This window comes from Solanum dulcamara, chromosome 9 (genome assembly GCF_947179165.1).
Source record: "Solanum dulcamara chromosome 9, daSolDulc1.2, whole genome shotgun sequence".
In the NCBI taxonomy this organism is placed as follows: Eukaryota; Viridiplantae; Streptophyta; class Magnoliopsida; order Solanales; family Solanaceae; genus Solanum; species Solanum dulcamara.
In genome coordinates, this window is record NC_077245.1 from 35,133,436 (window position 1) to 35,159,233 (window position 25,798).

General features: G+C 34.3%; 1 long non-coding RNA gene and 1 pseudogene across 1 annotated transcript; both read left to right on the top strand.

Annotated features, from left to right (window-relative positions):
• The window catches only part of LOC129903647 (11-beta-hydroxysteroid dehydrogenase B-like), a 71,377-nt pseudogene that overhangs the window by 33,525 nt on the left and 12,054 nt on the right, over positions 1–25,798 (top strand).
• On the top strand, positions 17,644–20,861 carry LOC129903903 (uncharacterized). Its single transcript, XR_008770314.1, has 4 exons — positions 17,644–17,935; positions 18,842–18,930; positions 20,348–20,433; positions 20,639–20,861. It is a non-coding gene; the product is annotated as an uncharacterized LOC129903903 (long non-coding RNA).

The window sequence follows — 25,798 nt, forward strand, 5'->3', positions numbered from 1 at the left end:
CCAAAAAGAAAAGGTAGTAAAGGTAAAGGTAAAGCTGTGGAAATTAAAGCTAGTGAATCTAGCCGATCACAGACGGAAAAAGAGCAGAAAATAAAACCACATCTTCCATTTCCACAAAAATTTAAAAAGAAGAAAGGAGAGGAATGTTTTGAAAAATTTGTAGATATGCTTAAACAGGTGCAAATTAACTTACCTTTAATTGATGTGTTGCAGGGCATTCCAAATTATGCTAAATTTGTCAAATATATTATGGAAAACAAGAGCAAGTTAGCTGAATTTGAAACAGCGGCACTCACAGAAGAGTGTAGTTCAAGAATCTTGAACAAAGTTAAGCTTCCAGCTAAACAAAAAGATCCAGGTAGTTTCACGATAAAGGTAACGATTGGTAAGTACAATAATGCAAGAGGTATTTGTGATCTAGGTGCTAGTATAAACTTGATGCCTAGAGCTATTATAAAGAAATTAGGTCAGAGAGAACTTAAAGCAACCACCATTTTATTACAGTTAGTTGATCGTTCTGTCACTAGACCTGATAGTATTATTAAGGATGTGTTAGTTCTAGTGGGATCCCTCATCTTTCCTATTGCTTTTATTGTATTAGATTTTGATCCTGACCCTGATGTTCCTTTTATCTTGTGGCATCCGTTCTTAGCAACAGGTGGTGCACTTATTGATGTGGATGTAGATAGATTGACCATGAGAACATATGAAAAAGTGGAGGTGTTTAATGTATATCAGGCACTGAAGTTGCCTGCAGTCTATGAAGAGTTGTCTGCTATAACTATCATCGATGAGGAAGTCTTAGCTCAATGCATTTTAGCAAAAGATGCTTTCAAAAGAGTCGTGATTGGTCAATATATTGAAGAGGACATGGAATCTAAAGAGTTAGCTAGTTTACTTGATATGCCAAATGTCAACATGTGGAAAACAAATGTGGAACCTTTGAACAGAGAATTGGGTCCTTCACCCAAGCCATCTCTGGAAGAAGCTCCTAACTTGGAGTTGAAGCAATTTCCAGCACATCTCAGGTATGTTTTTCTTAGAGTGAAGAATATCATACCTATAATTCTTTCATCTATTTTTTCTGAGGCACAGGTCATTACAGCACTTGAGGTATTAAAAAACCATAAGAAGGAAATTGGATAGCAAATGGCTGATCTTCATAGTATCAGCCCTGCGTTGTACATGCATAGAAAATTCATGAAAGAAGTACATAAAGCTAGTGCATAACCACAACGCCGGTTGAACCCCATCATGAAAGAAGTAGTGAAGAAAGAGATAATTAAGTGGCTAGATACAGGCATAATATACCCAATCTCTGATAGTAAATGGGTAAGCCCAATTCAGTTTGTACCAATGAAAGGGGGAATGAATGTAGTGAATAATGAGAAGAATGAGTTAATCCCTACAAGAACAGCAATTGGGTTGCGTATATGCATGGACTACAGAAAGTTAAATGATGCCACAAGGAAGGATCACTACCCTGTACCATTTATTGACCAAATACTTGACAGGTTAGCAGGCCAAAAGTATTATTATTTCTTGGTGGGTATTCGGTGTACAACCAAATTACCATTGCACCAGAGGACGAGGAAAAAACAGCGTTTACATGCCCTTATGGGACATATGCGTTTAAGTATATGTCATTTGGTCTTTTTAATGCTCCCGCCAATTTTTAGAGGTGTATGATCGCTATATTTCATGGTTTGTAGAGATTATTATGGATGATTTTTCAGTCTTTGGAGAGTCTTTTAATCTTTGTTTGCAAAATCTAGAGAAAGTACTAGCAAGGTGTGAGGAAACAAATCTCGTTTTAAATTAGGAGAAATATCATTTCTTCATAAAGGAGGGTATTGTGTTGGGACATAAAATTTCAAAAGATGGTTAGGAGGTAGACAAAGCTAAAATTGAAGTGATTGAGAACCTTCCATGATCGGTTTCAGTAAAAGATGTCCATATTTTTCTAGGTCATGCTGGATTCTATTGGCGATTCATTAAAGATTTTTCAAAGATTGCAAGACCCATGTGCATCCTGTTAGAAAAGTAGGCAAAATTTATCTTTGATGATAAATGTTTGCAGGCCTTCGAACTCTTAAAGAAGAAGCTGATTGAAGCCCCATTCTAATAGCTCATGACTGGGAGCTACCTTTTGTACTGATGTGCGATACAAGTGATATAGTAGTGGGAACAGTTTTGGGATAGAGAAAAGAGAAAATCTTCCACTCTATTTATTATGTAAGCAAGACTCTGGACTCGGTACAGGCCAACTACACGATCATAGAGAAGGAAATGATGGCTCTAGTTTATACATTCGACAAGTTCAGATCCTACCTGGTAGGTACTAAAGAAATTATTTACACTGACCATACAGCTCTTAGGTACCTATTCAACAAGAAAGATATAAAGCCATGACTCAAAAGATGAATCTGGCTGCTCTAAGAATTCGACATTGAGATCAAAGATTGCAAGGGCTGTGAGAATCAAGTTGTTGATCACCTTTCTAGGCTAGAGAGTTTGACACATGCTGGGGAACAGATGCAGATCAAAGAAGAATTCCCTGATGAGAAACTTTTAGCTCTTGAATTGAGTGAATTGTCGTGGTACTTCAACATAGTCAATTACCTGGTTAGTGGGGTGTTTCCCTTAGATGCAACCTCACAAAAGAAGAAAAAGTTGATGCATAAAGCTTGGTTCTACATATGGGATGAGACTTACTTATTCAAGAAGGGAATAAACCAAATGGAAAGAAGGTGTGTTCCATAAATCGAAGTACGCTAAGTGTTAGATAGTTGCCACTCATCAGCATATGGTGGTCATCATGGAGGAGAGAGCACTGCGTATAAGGTACTTTAATCTATTTTCTTTTGGCCTACATTGTTTAAAGATGTTGCACGATATGTGAAGAACTATGACCAATGCCAACGAATGGACAACATCTCAAGAAGACACGAAATGCCATTGAGATACATCCTAGAAGTCAAATTTTTTTATGTATGGGGCATGGACTTCATGAGTCCATTTCCATCATCTTATAGAAATTAATATATCTTAGTGGCAGTAGATTACATATCCAAGTGGGTTGAGATCATAGCTCTTCCCACCAATGACTCAAAGGTGGTGACCAAGTTTCTCAAGAAGTACATTTTCACTCGATTTGGCACTCCTAGAGCAATTATCAGCGATGGAGGATCTCACTTCATAAATCAAATAGTGAAGAATATCTTAGCTAAGTATAGGGTGAGGCATAAAGTGGCTATAGCATATCATCCGCAAACCAGTGGGTAGGTCAAGGTATCCAACAGAGAGGTGAAGTAGATATTGCAAAAGACTGTGAATGCACAAAGGAAAGATTGGTCAGAGAATTTAGATAAAGCACTTTAGGCATATCGAATGGCATACAAAACATCCATTAGGACCTCTTCATATCAGATAGTATTTGGTAAAACATGTCATTTACCGGTTGAGTTAGAGTACCAAGCCTATTGGGCAATCAAGAAGCTGAATCTTGACCCAGAGTTAGCAGGGAGAAAGCAGCTGGACTAATTGCATGTGTTGGAGGAGTTTAGGGTCTAGGCCTATGAAAATGCCAAGCTTTACAAGGAAAATACAAAGAGATGGCATGATAAGCACATCATCACTCGCACTTTCGAACCATGGCAAAAGGTACTTCTTTTTAACTCTAGACTCAAACTTTTTTCTAGAGAAGTTAAGATCCTAGTGGAATGGTCTATTTGAAGTGGTATGTATGACACCTCATGAAGCTGTGGAACTGTGGTATGTATCCAAAATATCCACTTTTCTAGTTAATGGGCAAAGAGTCAAGAACTACTTTGGTAATGATGTGGATCGTGAAGAGGAAGTTGTAGAGCTTGAGGACAAAACATGAAGGTATTAAGTCCTGCCACGATAGTAAATAAGGCGTTGTGCGGGAAGCAACCAGTGAGGAATTATAAAATATTTTCTTTTATTAGAGGTTATAATGGATTTCATTTTGTTTTATTAAATAAGTTTGTTTATAAAATAAAAGAAAATAAAAAGAGAAGTCGGACGAAGCTTGAACAGAGAGGTTCGAGTCAACTCCGCGTCGTGGACCTGTTCCATCTCAGTGCAAATTTTCTCAAGTATGTTTTTAATCATTTTTGTGAAAATAGGTTTCAAGTAAGGTGTGCACCAGGTTCACGCGACACGGACCTAGTTAATTTTAGTATTAAATGCAATTTGAAATTTTGGGTCACTAAACAGTAAGGTCCGCGACAAGTCCACGTCGCGGACCTGGGATATGTTTTAGGATTCTTCATTTAAAAAGATGGGTTTAACCCATTTTTAATGGGTTAACTTGATTAAATTAGTGTAAACCCTCGAAAAAGACCTATTCACCTCAGTTTTCAACTCTAAATCGTTCCCTTTCTCTGTTCAGCTCTCAAAACTCCTTTCTTCTAAGGCAAAAATCTGCGACCACTCAACAATTCCAAGCAAATCTCTTTTGGGTTTCTACTTCAAACCAATAAGGTATGTGTTCTTGAACTCTTTTTATGACATAAATGGTTGAAATCTACATAAGTAAGTTATTGGTCCTTAATTTTTGACGCAATATCATTGATTTTCATGGTTCTTAGATTGAAATACTTATTGGGTGTGTCAAGTTGCTTAGGAATTGTTTGTTGTGGTTAACTTATTATGGATTAAGTTCTTGTAACCTAACCCTACTTTTGATGATTAGAAGAAATTGAATGTTGTGATTGTTATGATAATGTGTGTTGAATTCTTGAGTAAACATGCATAAAGTAATGTGTTGAAGTTAGTTTGAGTTGTGAAAATAATGTGAAGTGAAGTTTATATTGTTCAAATTATTGGGTTGAAAACATGCTTGTAGTAGTGATGATTATGTATGCACATTGATGCTTAAACTTGAATACTATGTTGGGTTAATCATGAGTTTATCTGTATGCTCTGAAGTTGGGGTTGAAATAACTTATAGTATTGAATCATATATGTTGAGTTTTGCGGGATATGTTATACTACAGGAGGCTATTTTGAATTCGTATAGTATTGGACTCACCATATGGATTATTTGAAGTGTGGGTTGGTTTATAGCATATATGTGCATAATACTCAAATGAAGGGAAGTCTGAGTACCTTCATATTACTTGCGTGCTAATGAAATGTTTAAGTGTGGGGTACGGGCATGAAGTTCGAATGTACATTTAGATTCTTACATGTTGTTTTTGGGTGGCTTATTTGCAGGAAGAATGTCATCTAGTAGAAGGCTAGAAAAGGAACCAGCAGCTCCTACAAGCAGGAAAAGAGAAATAGGAGCACCCTCTATACCACCTGCCTCACCCATGCCTAGAGGTCAATCTCATCGATTTAGCAAAAAAGTGGTGCATCCAACTGGAAAAAACTGGTACAAGCGACACACTGAGTCTCGCTATCTATCTGATCTGCCAATAGATGAGGAAAAATTGGCCTGAGACTACCCCCAAATAATGTAGAGAATAGAAGAACTAAATATGCATTTCTTGTTCACTCACCCAAGGTTGTGCAATTTGCACGTGGTAAGGGAATTCTATGCAAACTATCAACCTGATCAGCGCACACATTACATCACAGCACGAAGGGTTGATGTTACTCTATCTCCCATGGTAATAAATAAGATATTGGGAACCCCAAAGCTACCAACCACCGCCTTGACATATTTAAACATTCAACTGCCATATAGGGATCTCTGACATCCTTTGCGTGGGCCTATATCGACTGCAAAGTGGGTACGTCATGGTCTTTAGGGCTACCATAACATATTTCCATATGCGCATCTTAACAAAGAAGCACGGGTGTGGGTGAAGATTGTCATGCATAGTCTCATTCCTGGACTCTAATACATAGAATTAACATGGGACAGAGTATGCTTGGTCTATGCCCTTATGAAAGGGATTGACGTGAATGTTAGAGCTGTGATAAAATCCACTATCAAGAAATGCAGGGTTTATCGAGGGAGGAGGTTTGCATTCGGAGGCCTCATCACAGATATATGTCAAAGAGTCGGGGTCCCCAAGGAACAACATGATTATATGGCCCCCCTTCCCTTAGATTCTTATGATGTCACAAACATCAAAGGGCCAGACTATACTTACGGCCCAGTCCTTACTACCCAGGAGCATGCGAGGTGCGATGATATAATCAAAGCCCGCATGTTTAACTTGGAAATGCTTTGACACCGCACTGGAGGGAGAGCGTCCACTAAAGAGGAACTCTGTGAGATCGAGAGAAAATACCCACTGAACGAGCATGATATGGTTGTCCTCGAATTGGAACCTGACTTGTATGAGCCCACAGAAGACGATATCCCCATAGATGAGAATAGAAGAAGGACAGGCTCAGACGTGGAGTCAGATTTGGAGGCCACAGAGTTTGACCCCCTAGCTATGGAAGATCCGGATACTGGTGAACAAATAGATGAGTATATAGGAAAGTCTACTAACTTGTGCTACTGAGGACAGTGCCCAACTAAGTGTGGGGTGGAGTCTGTTTAATTAAACAGTAGCTATTTAATTTTGTTAAGTTTGGTATTTTATTTTATCTGGATTGCTAATTGTAGAGTTATGTTGTGGTTTATTTGGATTGGTAGTTGTTTATTTTAGGTTTATCGTAAATATTGGTTTTTACTTATCTAAATTATTTGACGTCGTTTAATTTTTTTTTCTGACATTGGGTTTCATGGCATTTATTTTCGGTTCTTTGGCCATGGATAGTCCCCTTGAATCGTATATAAAAAAAATCTTTCTTTTTAGATATTTGTAATGTATATAAAGTGTTTTGCCAAACTATAAGATTTCATAGGTAGCAGATGAAATGAAAGAAAAACATGAAAAATTAACTAACTTGAGACACCTAAGAATCAGTGTTAGATTTTGAATAATGTTGAATTCATGTGATTGTGGTTGAATTTCTGAAGAATTGTCATTCTGAAATTAAACATGTGCAGTTTGAGTAAGGTTAATTATATAATTTTGGTTGCTTTTGATTGATAGAACTTGCCCTACGTGTATTAGTGGTGAAAACAAAGGAAGTTTGGAATTTAGGAAAAGGATCTAGGCAATTCTTTGGTAACCTCATTTTAAAACCACTTGTTGTACCTACCTTAATACAAATCCACAGTTAGCCCTTTCAAGCCTTTGACTTGATTCTTTAGCAGCCTAGTTTGAAGCCTATTCCCATTTTTTTTGAGACTATAATTTTGATCCAAGATGTCAAGCGCTTTGAAAGAGAAAAAGCAGAGAAATGGGGGGGGTTAACAACCTTGGGTTACTAAGAATAAAACCATTGGTGCAATTAATTGAAATAAAATCTTGTGTTAGGGAAGACAATCTTATGAAAGGTGAAAAGAACGTCAACCACATTATGGTTGAGGTTATTAAAGAAAAGAAGACTTCCTCTACACAGACAAATGAAGTGAAAGGTTAAGTTAACGAAACAACAAAGTGGTGAGAATAAGATTATGTAGTAGTAGAAAGTAATAAAACAAATGTAGTGTGTTGAAAGCACTTGGGAACCAAGTCACTATACATGTCCAGATCTCTACCTACTCATCCTCTAGCCCACATTACAACCTGAAAAAGCCCTAAGTGATCGTTAAGTCTTAGTTGCCTTAATAGATATATTTGATATACTAAGGGAAAGCCTATGGTTAATCTTGAGCAACTTGTGATTTCATTTAAGAGAATGAGCGAAATTTTATTTAAATACCCATTAACGTAACTGTGAGAGAATGGGTAAATTATTTCATGGTAAGGGCACATGTTTAATGAAGAAATAGTAATCATGCATAATTTTTTATTAAACAAACCATGTGAGTTATTTCATTACAGAGTCAACTCTCAAGTCTATGGTGTTGACTTAGTCAGTTGCTTAAAATAGAAATTTAATATATGTTTATAAGATAAGATAATTGTGCAATCACTGTGGTTTGGTAGAATTACTTCATATATCATGTATTTGTTATTTTAAGAATAAGACTGGGAGTTTGTTCGAGGACTAACAAAGTATAAGTGTGGGGTGGTGATCTTGGGTACATTTATGTGCCCAATAACAAATAAAACCCCTAATTGATTGATCAAGTTGAGAGAAAATTCCTAGAATTTAGTTCATATTGTTGCATTTTTTGTATTGTTGTAACAAACCAATGTGATTAGACACTTTCAGGGCTGATAGGGAAAGAATGAACATTCAAAACATGATCGGATAGAAAGTGGATCTCAAAGGAGAGGTTGAGAACACAATGTGAAGAATACATTATAAGGAAGTATGTTCGCGTTGCGCACTTGGATTCTGAGATTTGATTCCAAAGCTTGGAATTTATTCGATGAAATAGTGTGGTGCGCGCCAGGTCCACATCGCGGACCTGGTTCTGGATATCACAAATTTATGCCGACATAAGAAAATAAAAAATTACATTGAACTAAACCAACTCTGCATTACGGACTTTAGTGTGTCTACTTTAATTCCACGTTTTTGGTGCTATAAATAGCACCTTTACATATTTTATTAAAAAGTAGATTAGATTGTCGGGTTTGAGTTGAAGAAGACGAAGAGAGAGCTAACTTTGGTGATATTTTCTTCTTTCCTTTCATTTTGAATCTAAGTTTTATGTTAGAAATGATTTATGTAAATATATTATACACCATGAGTGGCTAAATCCCCTTGTTCTTGGGTTGTAGCCAAAAGATGAAGGTTTGAATCTTGTTTACATTGGTTAAAAAATGGGTTTGTGTGTGTCATTACTCTTATATTTTTGTTTTGATTGTTTTAATGCTTGATCACCATTACAAAAAAAATTATTGTCTAGATGGAACTCGGAAGACGGAAAAGGGATAGAACACTAGAATATAAGGAGCATGTTTGTCCAAGAATTGCCTATAATAATTCATGTATAAAATGACCGTGACACATATCTGTACACCATGTTTGGTTACTAAACAAGATGATAAGATTAATGCATTTTTGTTGATTCATGCTTATCTCCGCTCCACGATGTAGTTAGGATGTCAACAAGAATAGACAATTAGAGATCGGAAGATCATAATTGTATAATAAACATTGTAAACCAGTTATCGTAAAACCCATTGGATGCCAAAGTAAAGGATTTTAGACTGGAAATCTATGAGTGCTACAAATCAAGAACTCTTCTTTATATTTATAAAATTTCTCTAATATCTTTGAATCATTTTTCCATATCGGAGTGTTATAATTATTTTTATAGATATAAATGAAATCAACTTTTCGAAAACACACATGAATAATTTGATTCATTGAAAATCTAACTAACGCCTCACTGCATTTTTCTGTGGTTTTGATATCCGGCTCTTAAACAGGGTCACTATATTACTTTTGAGACCGCGTACACTTGTTTGTGCATCTGGATGCAACATATATCATAATTGAAAATAGCTTCACCCATGAAAATTCATAAATCAACTTGAAATCATGCAATTTATGTAGAAACATACTTATAATAATCATTGATAATAATTAGAAACGTAATTGAAACAGCCCAACACAATTCATCAAAATTTGAGTTTAAAGATAAGGAAATTTCATGAGATTTTTTAGAAAAACCTTGTGGCTCCATAAGTAAAAGGAACCAATGGATCAATCCCCATATATCTTGGTAAAATTTACTTAGAATTAAATAGAAAACCTTGATAAACTGGAAATCCTAGCTTGAATTTGTAGGAGAAGCTTGAGAGAGAATTACAGTCTTGCTTTAGGAAAATTTTGAAGAATGAATTGAATAGGAGGGGAATTTGAAGAATTGGGTTTATAAAGACTTTGAACTTGGTAATAAAAGCGTCTAGGTTCATTGAACTGAACTTGGGAAATGACATGAATATCCTTCATTAAAATTGAACTTTGGACCTACAGATCGACTTCTACGACTCGTCCTCAAGTCTAGGACTCGTAGACTTGAGCTTTCATGTAGGTCCTGAACTTCTTAAGATGTTGGAAGCCTCTGAAGTTGTGTTTATGAGTCATTTCTATGACTTGTCATCGTAATTACGATTCATCTATTCGACTCGTCCTACAGGTCTAAAAACCTAAAAATTTTGAGGATCTCTAAAGTTTTTGTACGAGTCATTGTCACGACTCGTCAAAGGGATTATGACTCTTCCTAATGAGTCATAGGACCTTTCTGAAGTTTTACCCTGAAAAAGCACAAAGGTTCGAGTGACTCATGGTTCTTGAAGTTAGTCAATATTTTGAGAATTTCTCCTTCATTCCAACTTTTCAACTTCTGGGGTCTTACAGATGTCCATGTGGATGTATTCACCGATTACAAGTATTTGCAATATGTGTTCACTTAAAAAGATTTGAATATTCAACAAAGAAAGTGGCTTGAATTTTTGAAGGATTATGACATGAGTGTGATATACCATCCGGGGAAGGCAAATGCGATTGCCAACGCTCTTAGTAGACTAGCCATGAACAGTGGTGCCCATATCGATGATGAGAAGAAAGAGCTAGTTTGAGATGTTCACGGATTGGCCCATTTGGGTACTCCATTGGTTGAATCCAAGGATGGTGGTGTTATTGTGCAAAATGGTTCTGAATTGTCTCTTGTGGCGGATGTTAAGGCCAAGAAAGATAGTGATCCTACCTTAGTTGAGTTGAAGAATGTGGGTGCTAAAAAAGCCATCAGAGCATTCTCTCATGGGGGAGATGGTGTTTTTGAGATATCAAGGCCGATTGTGTGTTCCCAATATAAATGGATTGAGGAAAATAATATTGTTCGAGGCTCATAGTTGGCATTCCATTCATTCGGGTTCCACAAAGATGTATCGTTATTTGAGAAAAATGTATTGGTGGATGGCATGAAAAGGGATAATGCATAAATTGTGGCTAAGTGCCCGAATTATCAGTAAGTGAAGATTGAGCATCAAAAACCAGGAGGTTTGGTTCAATATATTGAGATTCCTACTTGGAAGTTGGAACCCTTGAATAAGGAATCCTTGAATATGGACTTCATTACTGGTTTGCCTCATACTCGTAGGCAACATAATTCTATTTGGGTGGTTGTTGACCGAATGACTTAGTTGACTCATTTTTTTCCCATTAAGACTTCATATTCAGCCGAGGACTATTCTAAGGTGTATATGTGATAGTTGGTTAAACTTCATTGTGTTCTACTGTCTATCATTTTAAATTGAGGTACTCAGTTTTGGCGATCTTTCCAAAAGGGTCTTGATACTCAAGTGAAGCTTAGTACAAGTTTTCACCCACAGATGGATGGTCAAGCCGAGTGCACCAGTCAAACATTAGAGGACATGTTGAGATCATGTGCTATGGATTTTAGAGGTAATTGGGATGACCATTTTCCATTGATACAGTCTGCATATAGTAATAGTTATCATTTTAACATTCAAATGACTCTATTTGAGGCCTTATAGGGTAGGAGGTATAGGTCTTTTATTGGTTGGTTCGAGGTTGATAAAGTTGCTTTGATAGGACCTGAGTTGATATTTGAGGCTATGGAGAAGGTTAGACTTATTAGAGAAAGGTTCAAGACAACCCAAATCCACAAAAGTCCTATTTGGGTGTAAGGGGAAGAGAATTTGAATTTGAGGTTAATGATTGGGTTTATTTGAAAATTTTACCCATGAAGGGTGTGATGCATTTTGGTAAGAAAGAGAAGCTAATTCTCCACTATGTTGGCCTATATCATATTTTGAGGCGAATTAGCAAAGTGTCTTATGAGTTGAATTTGCCTTCTGATTTGGCATCGGTACATCTGGTGTTTCATGTGTCTTTGTTAAGGAAATTTGTTGGTGATCCAAGATCTATTTTGCCATTAGACAACACTGATGTGAAAGAGAGTATTTCATATGAGGAGGTACCGGTTGAGATCCTAGACCGTAAAGTTAGGAAGTTGAGAAACAAAAAAATAACTTCAGTCAAGGTTTTGTGGAGGAACCAAGAGGTTGAGGGTGCTATATGGGAAATCGGAGCCGATATGATATCCTGATATCATCATCTCTTTCCTTTCGTGCCTAGTTGAGGTACTTAGTTCCTTCATGTTCCATTCAACCCAAACCATGTGTTTCAGTTATTCTCATGTTTTCATATGCATCCATGTTCATGAAATGAGTTCTAAAATCATATTTTAGTTTGAGATTGAGAATTTCATGTTTTATGCACTTTTGGTATGGTTTCTATCCATGTTGGGCTTCTATGTTTCTTTCCTATTCCATTCATGCTAGTTTGAGTCTCATTTAAGGATGAATGTTCCTAAGAGGGACATATTGTAAGACCCCGAAATTTGAAAAGTCAGAAAAATGAGATTCAATAAAAATTTCTAGGAAAATCTAAGCTTTTGGCATCAGATGATCCTTCACGAAATCTTTCACGACCCATAGTGCTCTCCACGAGCCGTGTGGAGTGTCCGTGAAGATCACCAATCAAAGGGATAATTTAGAGGAGGGACCACGGATGGCTTCACGACCCGTGGTGTGAACCATGAGCCATGGTATGGTCCGTGAAGCCCAACCCCTCAGGTCCCTATTCAGGATGTCCACCACGGGAAGGCACCACGAGTCGTGGTGAGCACCACGTGTCACTACAAGAAATATGATTTTTAACGGCCACTTTTTAACAAAGAAATATGAATCTGATTGTTAAAAATAATTTATAACGATCAACTCTTTTTCCGGTCGTTAAAGAATATTTTTAGCTCGATACATACGAGGTAATAATATTATGTCTTTAAAAAGCGTGATATCCAGTCGTTAAAAATTAGGGAAAATTATCCATTTACACATGTTATATTACCATATTTGCTAATACTCCCAACTAGTTGAAAAATATCAAAAATTCCTATTTTTTTAATTTTCTCACTCTTTCACTGATACATCACTTTTACCTTATATCATTTATCCTAAATTCACGCATATTCTTCAGTGGCAGTTTTTTTTTCCAATTTCAGTCCATCTATTACTCAATTTTAAGTTTCTAAGTAAGGTATATTGAAGTTTTTTCTTTACTGTTATCTCACTTCATTCTCACCTCCTTCGATTTCCTTTGTTTTCTTCTGTAATTTTTTTTACTCATATTGTTCAATGATACACATGAAATCCGCTCCATCTTTTAGTGTTGTTCTCACTCAGTTGAATAAAAATCAAGAAATTCTTGTTTCACCGGACGAGGTTAGATCCAAACGTCGTAACGATCCATCAGTGATGGATAAGCTACGTGAGAAATTGAAGTCGAAATCTCAAGTTTAACATTCGCCCAAAGAAGCCAACAAGAAGATTGAAGAGGTTTCAACACGCCCTAATCTCCCAAAGGTATGAGTTCATCTAAGATGTTTTTTTTAATATCGTTTTTATGAAGATTTACTGCTTCTGAGACATATAATTTTATGTATCAGATTCGTATGTATCAACCTTTAATGATTCTGATACATCAAATTTGTGTATCAAATGCTCATGAATCAGGATTTACTATTTCTGAACATCTTATTTATGTATTAAGTTCTCATGTATCAAGCTTACATGAGAATCTGATACATCCTATTTATATTTTTTTTAAATGTCATTTTTCTGAAGATTTACTGATTCCTGATACATCTAGTTTATGTATCAGATTCTTATATATCAAGCTTTAATGTTTCTGATACATCATATTTTTATATCGGATTCTCATATATCAAATTTTAATATTCCTGATACATCTTGTTTATGTATCAGATTCTCATTTATCAAGCTATAAGCATAGCTTATGAGTATTAATAAATATGCATATTTAAATCATTACTGTGTCAAATTTAATTTTTTTTAAAGTTGTGTATTCATTCTTTTTGGAGGGATTGTGGTGTTTTCATGGCTATTTTTGCTGAATATCTTAGTGATAGAATTTCTATTCCAACTACTGGACTACATGCCGAATTCTTCCATTCAAGATATGCCGCACTATTGTGGAATTATGGTTATCGGAAGGCCAATGATGGTTATGTTAGCGACAATGACGATTCAAAAAAATCTAAGAGAGATTTCATATCCCCTGGTCAAGAAGAACCGATGGATGTCGAGTAGTTTTTTTTTTAATTTTATAGTAGTAGAATGTACACTTATATTTTTGCACCAATAGTAAATATTTTTTTGGCTATTCAACAATTTAGCAGAATTTTAAGTTTTTCAAATATTTATGTATCATATTCTGATTTATCAAACTTGAATGCTTCTGAGACTTCTTATTTATTTATCTAGTTTTCATTTATCAATCTTTAATACGTATGATACATCTTGTTTTTGTATCATATTCTCATGTATCAAACTTGATTGCTTCAGATACATCTACTTTATGTATCAGATTATAATGTATCAAGATTTAATGATTCTGATACATCTACATTTATATATCAGAATATCATGTATCAATCTTTACAACTTCTGATACATATACTTTATATATCATATTGTAATGTATTAAGATTTAATGATTATGATACATCTACATTTATATATCAGAATATCATGTATCAATCTTTACAATTTCTGATACATATACTTTATGTATCAGATTATAATGTATCAAGATTTAATGATTCTGATACATCTATATTTATATATCAGAATATCATGTATCAATCTTTACAACTTCTGATACATATACTTTATATATCATATTGTAATGTATTAAGATTTAATGATTATGATACATCTACATTTATATATCAGAATATCATGTATCAATCTTTACAATTTCTGATACATATACTTTATGTATCAGATTGTAATGTATCAAGATTTAATAATTCTGATACATCTACATTTATATATCAAAATATAATGTATCAATCTTTACAACTTCTGATACATATACTTTATGTATCAGATTGTAATATATCAAGATTTAATAATTCTGATACATCTATATTTATATATCAGAATATCATGTATCAATCTTTACAACTTCTGATACATATACTTTATATATCAGATTATAATGTATCAAGATTTAATGATTTTGATACATCTACATTTATGTATCAGAATATCATGTATCAATCTTTACAGCTTCTGATACATTGTTTATGCATCAGATTGCAATGTATCAAGCTTTACAGATTCTGATACATCAACATTTATGTATCAGCATCTCATGTATCAAGCTTTAGAGCTTCTGATACATCTAGATTATGTTTCAGATTCTTATGTATCAAGATATAATGATTCTGATACATCTACATTTATGTACCAGTTTATCATGTATCAAGCTTTACAGCTCTTGATACATCTACTTTATATATCAGATTCTCATGTATCAGGCTATAATGCTTCTGATACATCCACATTTATGTACCAAATTATTATGTTTCAAGCTTTAAAGCTCTTGATACATCTACAACCTATATCAATACAACATGTTATGTATCAACCACAATTCAGTTGAAAACTAATGCAACAACCTTTAAAGTATCAACCCTTAATACGTCGAATGTTTATGTATCCGCTATTCTCATGTATTAGATTCGAAATTACTATCAATACCAAGTAATTTACAATGAAAATAATTACCAACCATCCATGTATCAATTATTGATATTCAATTACTATTTTGGTTAATTGATATATGTATAAAATACAACACACACTGTAAAAAAACTATGTAGATGTAAGTACATGATCCAATTAGAATGTATCCTGGCATAACAAAACATCATTTCTCTTTGGGAATGAAATTACAAGTCTCTATGTTATGGCCTTCATGGCCACAATGACTACAATAATTTGTGCTCATTCTTATCTTCTCACTAGAGTACATTTTTCTTCCTTTTTTTGGTCTTCCTAGCATCCTTTTGTATCTTGGTGGCAAGACGAATTCTTCCAAAATTTCTTTCGGAACAGGCCAATCTTTCTTATCTGGCATTGGAATCATTGGCAATTGATAAGTATTTGCCCAACGCCTCTGGCTTGTAGTAATCAGAACATTATGGGTGCATGTCTGTAATGTTCTTGCTCTTCAACACTGCAATTGTGTGTGAACATGGTATCTCGTCTAGTTAAAACTTGCCACAATTGCATGTTTTTCTTTCAAGACACACAATGTATCTTATACTTGACTCATCAACAGAATAAAAATATTCTGATGAAGCAACAACCTGCAGTAAATAATTATCACGGATATGTATCAGAACTGATGTATCAAATACAGAACTGATGTATCAGGAAATAATGATCACAGGAAATATACAACTAATGTATCATATAGCTATGTATCAAGCAATTAAGTATCAAGTAGATATCTACTTAAAAAAAATAACTGGTGTGTACCTTCATTCTCGAACACTTCATTATGTTTGATACTAGGATATCTTTGAATTTTCTACCCAAAATATATTTTGTATAAGCTGTTATTTCCATATTTTTGCAGTTCCAAGCACCAAATAACATTCTCGTTTGCTCTAAAAAGTCAATAATAGGCAGCTCTCGCTTGGAAAATAATGTTTTTCACTTTTTACGGTCAATAGCTATCTCAAACTATATATGTGAATATGCTAACACACTTCTCGAAATATTAGCTTGTCTTAGTGATGATGGATCAAAACACACACACAAAAATTTAGGTATAACATCGTTCAGTTCTTGAATAAAGTTAACATGTATCAGATATACTTACTATGTATCAGTATGTATCATGAATATTAACCAATGAAAATTAACTCTACAAAATCAACAGTATATCTGGAAAAAGTATTGAACTAACTTATATACATAATGTTATGATATATCATGACAGGTAAAATAAAAAAAATATTAACGTGTATCAGATACACAGAGATTGTTATGTATATGATACATTCTGAAAGCAAGTTTTTGAATTGTTTTACTTGATACATAATACTTAGTATGTATCAGTATGTATCATGAATATTAACCAATGAAAATTAACTCTACAAAATCAACAGTATATCTGGGAAAAGTATTGAACTGACTTATATACATAATGTTATGATGTATCATGACAAGTAAAATAAAAAAAATATTAACGTGTATCAGATACATAGAGATTGTTATGTATCTGAAACATTCTGAAAGTAAGTTTTTGAATTGTTTTCCCAGAACTTATGCTAGAACTTATGCTTTGTTTTTAAGTTTTCCTTCATAGTCAGAACTTTTGTATAGTTCATAACTCACCTCGGATTGCCAAACTCCACAGTGTCTCAGTAGTATCACGATATTCATCTTGATTCGCTTGATGAAACTCGAAATTTGGATTGAATTTTTTGTTAGAACTTATGCTCTGTTTTGAGTTTTTCTTCATAGTTAGAACTGTTTCTTTTTTTAAAAGGATTCTTTGCCTTAATTAGTACGGTAATTGATTGAAACAATCAATTATAACTTGATTTACGTTACTACCCATAAATAACCAACAACATTAATTATTTTACACCCAAAACCTGATATATTAGCATAGTAAGTAATGTATCAGAAATTTTTTAGAAAAGGAGAAATCGGATAATTTAAAAAAAATGAGGAATACATTGTAATTGAATCTTTTCACTATAGAATTTAGATAAAATTTACTAAAAATTAATCGATTAAATGAGTGCTACTCTTGCCTCTTTTTCTTTTTCTTTAACCCACCCCCTCCTCCACAATAAAACATTAGCAGTGTGCTTAGGGTTTCAATCCACATCAGCGCGTATCACCAACTTATCTTGAAATTTCCTTCTTAGAAGACAGTTCTGATGAAGTATCGTTCTAAGTGCAGGTGATAGCGAAGGAAAAAGCTAGGATTAAAGATTGAAGACTCCAATTATGTTCTAATTTTCTACCCACAGGAGCTTGTTGTGTGAGGAAACAATGATTAAATTTCTGGGAGAAGAAAAAATTGTTTGTCACCTCTATCGGCATCAACAACTCATCTTAGAATTTCCATCATGGTAACATTCAAAATTTTACCCTTTTTATGTGTTAATTTAAGTTCAAATTAATTATTATTGTACTTGTTTACAAGTATATGAACGATAACATTATCTATTTCAATTATTCAAATTGGGTTTTACAAAAGATTGGGCTTAAGAAACAAGATCTTGTGGCATGGTCTATTTCAATATGCAATTTGCATATCATCGACTCTATATGTTCCACTACTTTCCACTTGTGTTATTTTTATTGAATTTATTTTAAAAGCAGTTTTTCTACAATCGATTTTTCAAAAATTTAGAGCCTTAGAAAAATAAATACATTACCTGAAAATTTGGCAGTGCTTCTGATAGTGGAAGCTTAACTGTGATTTTGTATTTTATTGGATACTGATATCTATTGAGTTTTTAGGTATCTGCTTGATGTTGGAGTTTTCGCTTTTATTGAATTATTATGTTTCAAGTTCACAACTTGTTGGAACAAAGAATGTGATTGTTTGTTATGCATTATTTGATTTGCACAATCTCTTTTAGAGAATTTGTTGTTCAGTTCTTATGAAAAAGCTGAAATCTTATAGGTTATCTTTTCCTCTTATCTAATCATTCCTTTATCTTATTTTTGTATGTGTGCAAGTTAAAGTTAAATAGATAACATTATTCTACGTAATATTGTGGAAAAATATATAATTTGCATTTTGATTTTTCTCTTTGAGCTATTTACATTACCCAACACTGGAAGTAATCAAGTAAATTATTAGTGGCATATGAAATGGTACATTTTGAACATCTGAACTTTCTTTTTATCTTGTTTTTTCTATCACTGAAGTGAATGGCTCAATTTTTTAGTGTCCTGCATCGTTGCACCATTGTTTATTGAATCTTGCCTCAAGGCGAAGCGATCATTTGACGCTTCATTGTCTACAGTTATGCGACACCAATGGAGTGATCGCTCCTTGGAAAGAAGCTTGAAGCGAGGAAGCAGGAAGTTACTTTTGTTCTTCTTCAAACTCCAGGTACTCCTCTTCCTTCTTTTCCTTGGTTGTTCTGCTGTTTCTTTTTTCTTTCTTCACAGTTTCTCTGTTTCATTCTTTCTTCATAGTTTTGTCTAATTTTTTTGGTTTCCTCTGTTTTAAATTTATGCTATTTCTTCCTCTTTGTTTCAGTTTTTTCTTCAATGAAGCGAGCACATCGCTTCTCGCTTCACTCTTTAAGCAAAGCGAGTCCTTGTTGCTCTTTTAAATTCGCGATTTCATAAACAGTGATCAATTAAGGTATCTATTGAGTTGTAGGTAGCGGCTTTACGTTGGAAGTTTCGTTTTAGTAATTTATGTGTTTCCAGTTCATAACATGCTGGAGCAAATCATATGATAGTTTAATCATTATTTGCCTTCGATATCTCAGGCAAGTCTAGAATAGTGGTCTTAGGTGATCATTTTATGTTCTTCTGACCAAGCATGTTATAAAAATAGTGTAAGTTAGTTGATTTGTTCTATCTTTTACTTGAACATTCATGCCTTATTGTCATTTCTTTCAGGTGTTTTTTTTCAAACAAATTCTAAGTTATTAGTCATTATTTTAAAAATATTGCAGATTGGAATAACGCAACGTAATGCCTTAAAGTTGAATATGATTCAAAAAATATCGAGCTTACTCACATACTTCTAACTAGTCGTGCCTTCTCTGATTCAATTAAAGGGATAATATGTTCGTCCAAGTGAACTTTTTGTTTAATCGTGGTCAATTCAAATTGATATAAGGCTCTTTCAATCTCAGACCTATACCCTAGATCTTCTTCAGCCTCGGGAAGACTTATCAATATAGACAATTCAACTGAAAAAAGAATAAGAATAACAAGAATTGCTTAAGGTAGTCTCTTCCTTTTGTTCAGTGTACTACTCTATTGCTCCTTTTCCTTGCAGAGGACAAGAAAAAAAGTCGACTTAATAGTGGATACCATTAATTTTTCAGACTTTCTATCCAAATTTAGTATGCAAAGTACCTTAGTCTTTCTATTTGGATGAAAAATGAACATGAGGGTTAAGGAAATGGAAATTTTTTGTCCCGTTTCCTTGTTTCTTAGTAACTAGAAATGCATTTATGATTTCTTATGCATCATAATCCATAATTTTGTCATAGATAGAAGTTAAGTCCTCACTGATGTAATTTGCATTGAAGTTTTTGACAGTTTCAGTTTTTGTTGTGTGACATAAACCAGCTAGAGAGCTTGTTCTAAGCTATTTTGTTGACTACTACGTGAAGTCACATTCAGTAGACTAGAGATTACACATCCCACTTAACCTGAATAGTCTGTATAATATCCCTGTTAACGCTGCTTGTTCTTACTGGTTGCTAAAACAGTCAAATATACTTTATTGTCTTTGTATAAAATGTTTAGTCTTTTTACTTTGCTAAAGCTACTAAACGGTGTAGGTAGCCTGGGAGCATGGACAATTTTCAAGGTTGAGAGCCACTGCAGTAACACTTTCTGAACTTTCGACTGCACCTGAATTACTGTGGTATCATAGTGCTATGTGATTTTGAAATTTGATTATTTTAGAGCAGTTATGTAATACAGTTCATATCTGCATATTGGAAATTCAATATTTTTAAACTCTTTTTTGTGTACGATTTACATGTAACTTCTATGATTATTGTTTTTACTAATACTATGCTTTTATTTTTATTTACTCACATTACTGATACTCGTTTTTGTTTTCGCAGAAGGGAAAAGCATGAAAGATGCTGCAGTGATTGGGTGTACCTTGTTTGTCACTTGCTGCTAAGATGGAGGACTGAAATTAGTGTGTAGCTGGTTCTTGTTAGGGGTGTTTGATGTTTACATTTTGTACGATCTACAATAGAGTTAGAAACTGACGAATTGGGATGCTTTATTTCTTTTATAATCAACAATCAAGTTTATATAGAAATTGATTATTTTGCATTATTTTTTTTAATATATTGTATGTGAATGACTGAATGCATTTGACAAGAGGAGTTGGCATTTGGTTCTTATATATAAATAGACCTTTAACGACGGGATTGCCAAATAGTTAAATGGGAATTAGTGAAGGGAAAATAGACAATTAATGAAGGACAAATTCATCGCTAAAAGAAAATGACGACCGGAATTTTTGTTGTCGCTAAAAGATCTTTAATGATCGGATTCGTTAACTTTTAACAATAAGGCTACTAACGACTGGTGACGATCAAATCTTTTTTGGTCATTATTGACTTATAACTATCGGATTTGGACTTTTAATGACTAAATTTTCCTTCGCTAAAAGTAATTTTTTTTGTAGTGTGTCATGATGGCCTCCGTGGAGGTCACCACTCAGAACACCTATTTTCCCAAATTCATGTCCATCACCACGCCCATCACCACGGGCCGTGGTGAAGTTCACATATCGTGGTGGAGGCTCGTCCAGGTGTCGAATCCAATTTACACTACTAAAAACTATCCAAAAAATGACGAAAAAACAGTGACGGACTGCGTCGCTCCAAAAAGCAAAGAAATTTGAGACGCTGTCCATCGCTTTTTTCTTCTTTTTTTTTAATTTTTTTTTTTAATAAAAAGCGAAGGACAAGGACTATTTGTCTGTCGCTTTTTTTGGCGAATTTTTGCGCCATATATAAATATATTTAAAAAATAATTATAAAATAAAATTAATGACGGAGTCCGTCGCTTTTAATTTAAAATAATTAAATAATATTTAATAATTGCTTCTCCATCCGTCGTTTTTTAATACATTTTTTTTATTTTTTTTTTAAATAAGCGACGGACAACGTCTCCAAGTCCGTCGCTTTTTTGGTCAAAATGGCGGTCAACTACGTAAAAAAGCGACGGACAGGGAGACGTTGTCCGTCGCTATTTCTAAAATATTTGAAACCTGCAGCCCACTTTTTCTTATTTCTGCGTTATCTCTCTCTCTCTAAACCCTCACCCTTCTCTCTAAAAATTCCAAACCCCCACCCCTTCGCTGCCGTTCGTCATTGTTGTCGCCACCACGCCCTCCCCCGTTGCCGTTGTTGCCGCTGCCACTCCCCACCGTCAGCCTCTCTCTCCTTATTGTTGTTAAGATTAGTTAGTTTTAGGGTTTTAATTTTTTTTAAAAATAATTAATTTATTGATTTGTTAGTTATTTATTTCATTTAATTTGATTAATGTATGTTATTAACATAGTTAATTTGTATATGTGATTTAGAATTGGTGAATGTTAGAAATTAGATTTTAGGTCTTTTAATTATTTGAGTTGGAGTTTTTTTTAATTAAATTGTGAATTGAATATGTTTTAAAGTTGGAATTAAAGTGTTGTTGATGTTCAAATGTTATGTTAAGTTGGTTAGTTCTTGAAGTTAGATTGTGAATGAAAATTTTAGGGCTTTAGTTTGAATTGTTGTTTTTTTAATTAGATTGTGAATTGAGTATTGTGTTAGTTGGACTTGAAGTATTTTTGAAGATAAAATTACGATTAGAACATGAAGTAATTAGAAATTAGAATTTAGGATTTTTTAAGTTTGGAAGATATTCAAGTTAGAAAAACATTGGGTTGAATGATTTTTGATGTTTGGAAGATATTCAAGTTATGAACTTGGACTTTAGGATTTTTGAACTTAGACTATTTTTTTTGGTTTGAATAAATTGTGAACTTTAGACTTTGAAATTAATTAGAACTTAGATACTTGAATTTTAGGATATTGAATATAATATAGAACTTGACCTTAGAACTTAAATTTTGAACTTGAACTTAGATGCAGCACCGCCGAGCTAGTCCTACACATATTCATGTTGTGCCTTTTGGGACTATGGATCCTTTAGTTTACCATAGTCAGTTCCGCCGACCACGCGACACTTCTTCTTCTTCATAGGTTAGATATACTTAATATGATCAGACCTACCAGCTATCCACAGAGGTTATTGCTCGACCCCCGAGAGTATCATCTTCTTCTACTCCATCTCCCACAATTCCATCTCCCAGATCTCAGTCTCCTCACATATCTAATCTGAGACTTAGAGATTCTAGTGTTGAGACTGACACTCCTACAACATCACCTACACCTTCTTCTACTGCTAGAACAGAGACATTACATGATGTGTCTGGGTTAGCTCCTGGGCAGAGGGACAGACTTGGGAGAGTCATGATTGAGCCTGATGGATCCTCGTAAGTTTAATATTTTATTTATTTACTTATTTTTGTTACATTAATAACTTATTGATGATATAATTACATGTTTATTATGTGTCTTGCAGGTGGCATCCTTCGAAGGGGGCTGCTAGGGCTCTTCAGGAGAGTGTTAGGAGGCTATATACTGAGCCTTATCACTCTTGGTGGGAGATTCCAAACAGTATCCGCCAGACAATGTTTAATGAATTCAAGGTATATATGTTTAAATCTAGTTTTTTAAGTTATGTTTAATATTTTTACTATACTTTACTTAACTAATTATTTAACGTTATTCATTTTTTTCAAACTTTATGTACTTGGGAGCCAAGGTACAATATGGTCATTGCGACCACTTTTGAAAGAAAAGCGAGCGCTAGACTGTCTAACTGGCTAAAGAAAGCTAGGGATGATCTGGTACCTTCGAGTTGGATGCTGCCTCATATATTTGAAGAATTATGCCGGTATTGGAATACCAAAAAATTCAAGGCTTTGTCCGATCAAGGAAAAAAATCAAGAGCCAGCCTAAAGGGTGGCTCGTTGCACATCGGAGGTGCAAAGAGTATTGGTACGATTCAAAGGGAGATTGTAAGGTTTCTAAATTTTAAGTTTAAATTCATTTTCTAAAATAAATTATTTGACAAAATATTATTTCATTAATTGTATTTTTATTTATAGGAAAAAAAATTGGGACGCACTCCCTATCGTCATGAAATCTTTAAAAAGACTTGTGTGAAGAAAAAGACTAATGAGTCGGATCCGGATGAGTGGGTGGGGGAAAGGGCCAAACGAGCCTATGTAAGTTATTTAAGATATAATATAATATATTTTGATTCTAAGTTTTATTTTTAATATATATATATATATATATATATATATATATATATATATATATATATAGTTTGATTATAACTTTTATTTTTTAATATGCAGCAAGATTATGAGCGGCACGTACGTCAGATGGGAGATTCGATTCAGCTAACGCCTGAACAGTCCACTCAAATTTGGACAGAAAAAGTGGTTGGAGATAGCCACAAGGGCCGAATATATGGAATGAGCTCTAGGAATAATGTACGACGACTCCAATCAAGTTTAGAAGGTATTGGATCATCGCGTCAAGTCGAGGCCATTGACGGGGTTTAGATAACTGCAATGTCTCAGCAAATTGCAAAACTTACACGCGCATTGGTAGAATCAGAGAAAAGAAGGATCGAGGATCAAAAAAGTATAAATGAACAAGTTGAGCAAATTAAAGAACAAGTGCTCAACCTCGCCCGTCAGCCTTCGCCCCGTTATTCAAGAGCGTCCACTCCGGATGATTCCGACAAAAGTGATGAATATATAACAAATAGTCCTTAGGATTTTCTATGTTAGTTTATGAACATTTTGAGTTTTTTTTGTTAACTTTGAAATACTTTAAATCGTTCTAAATTATGATTTTATTCATTTTAAGTGTTTAATTATGTTTGTTATTATGTATTTTGCGGATTTTGTTTGTTGTTATTTGTGTTTGAATGGGCTGAATTGAATACAATTGAATTGAATTTTGATTCCAGGTGGGCAGCAAAAACCTACAGTTTCGGCTGTCAAAAGTGTTGCAGAAAAGCGATGGACAGGGTCCTTTAGTTCGCCGCTTTTCTATTTTTTTTTATATTTTTCCAAAAAAGCGACGGACAGGGTCCTTTAGTCCGTCGCTTTTCTGGTTTTTTTTTTTTATATTTTTCCAGAAAAGCGACGGACTAAAGGACCCTGTCCGTCGCTCTTCTGCAAAATTTTAAGATAAACAAAGCGATGGACGGAGACTTAACGTCCATCGCTTTTTATTAAATAATTTCTTTTTTTCTAAAAAATAAAACAACAGAGTCCGTCGTGTTTTTATATATTTTTTTTAAATTAAAAAATTAGGGGCGACGCAGTCCGTCTCTTTTTACGGCCTTGTCCGTCTCTCCTTCAAAAGCGTCGAGCAAAAAAGCGACGGAAGTGACTGCGTCGCTTTTTCGTCGAGTTTAACCAAAAAAGTGACGCAGTCCGTCGCTTTTTTGAATCATTTTTTGGCAGTTTTTAGTAGTGTTAGGTTGGGGATATTTTCTTTCTTCCCTATGTTTTTATTAATGAATGTGGGCAGTTTTTGGGAGTTTATTCTGACCTATTAACTACCCTAAGCCCTCCTAACCCTCTCATTCTCACCCTAACATTCTAAATCAAAATCTTCTCTCTAAAAGTGTGCTCTCTAAGTCTCCTTCTTTATCAAGCGATTTCTAAGGATTTTTTCACGACCTGGGAGGGTACCCTAGACGTGGCTGGCACTCGAAAGTTATTTCTGGCCTTCAAGCGAACCACATGGTCTAGTCATACTTTCATTCATTCACATTCTATCAGCGGAAGATTCAATCATAAGGATACTGTTCATAATTTAGGGTCAAAGGCCAAACAATTACCCAATCAGTAATTAGCTAGAATAAAACTAGTCAAGACGAACAATTTAACATTTCCACACTCTAGTCTATGAAGCCTCTATCAACAATCCAGGAGGTGCCAATGACAAGTCCATGGCTACCAAAAATCAAAATAAGGGAAACAAATCAAAGCTATAAATGTAATATCGATATCCTCCAGAAACTGGGAGGACTCACCAACTAGCTGGAAGTGAATAAATCTTCAACTGTGCGTCAGTTGATGATCTCTAGTACCTGTCTCTACATCATGAAATGATGTAGGCCAA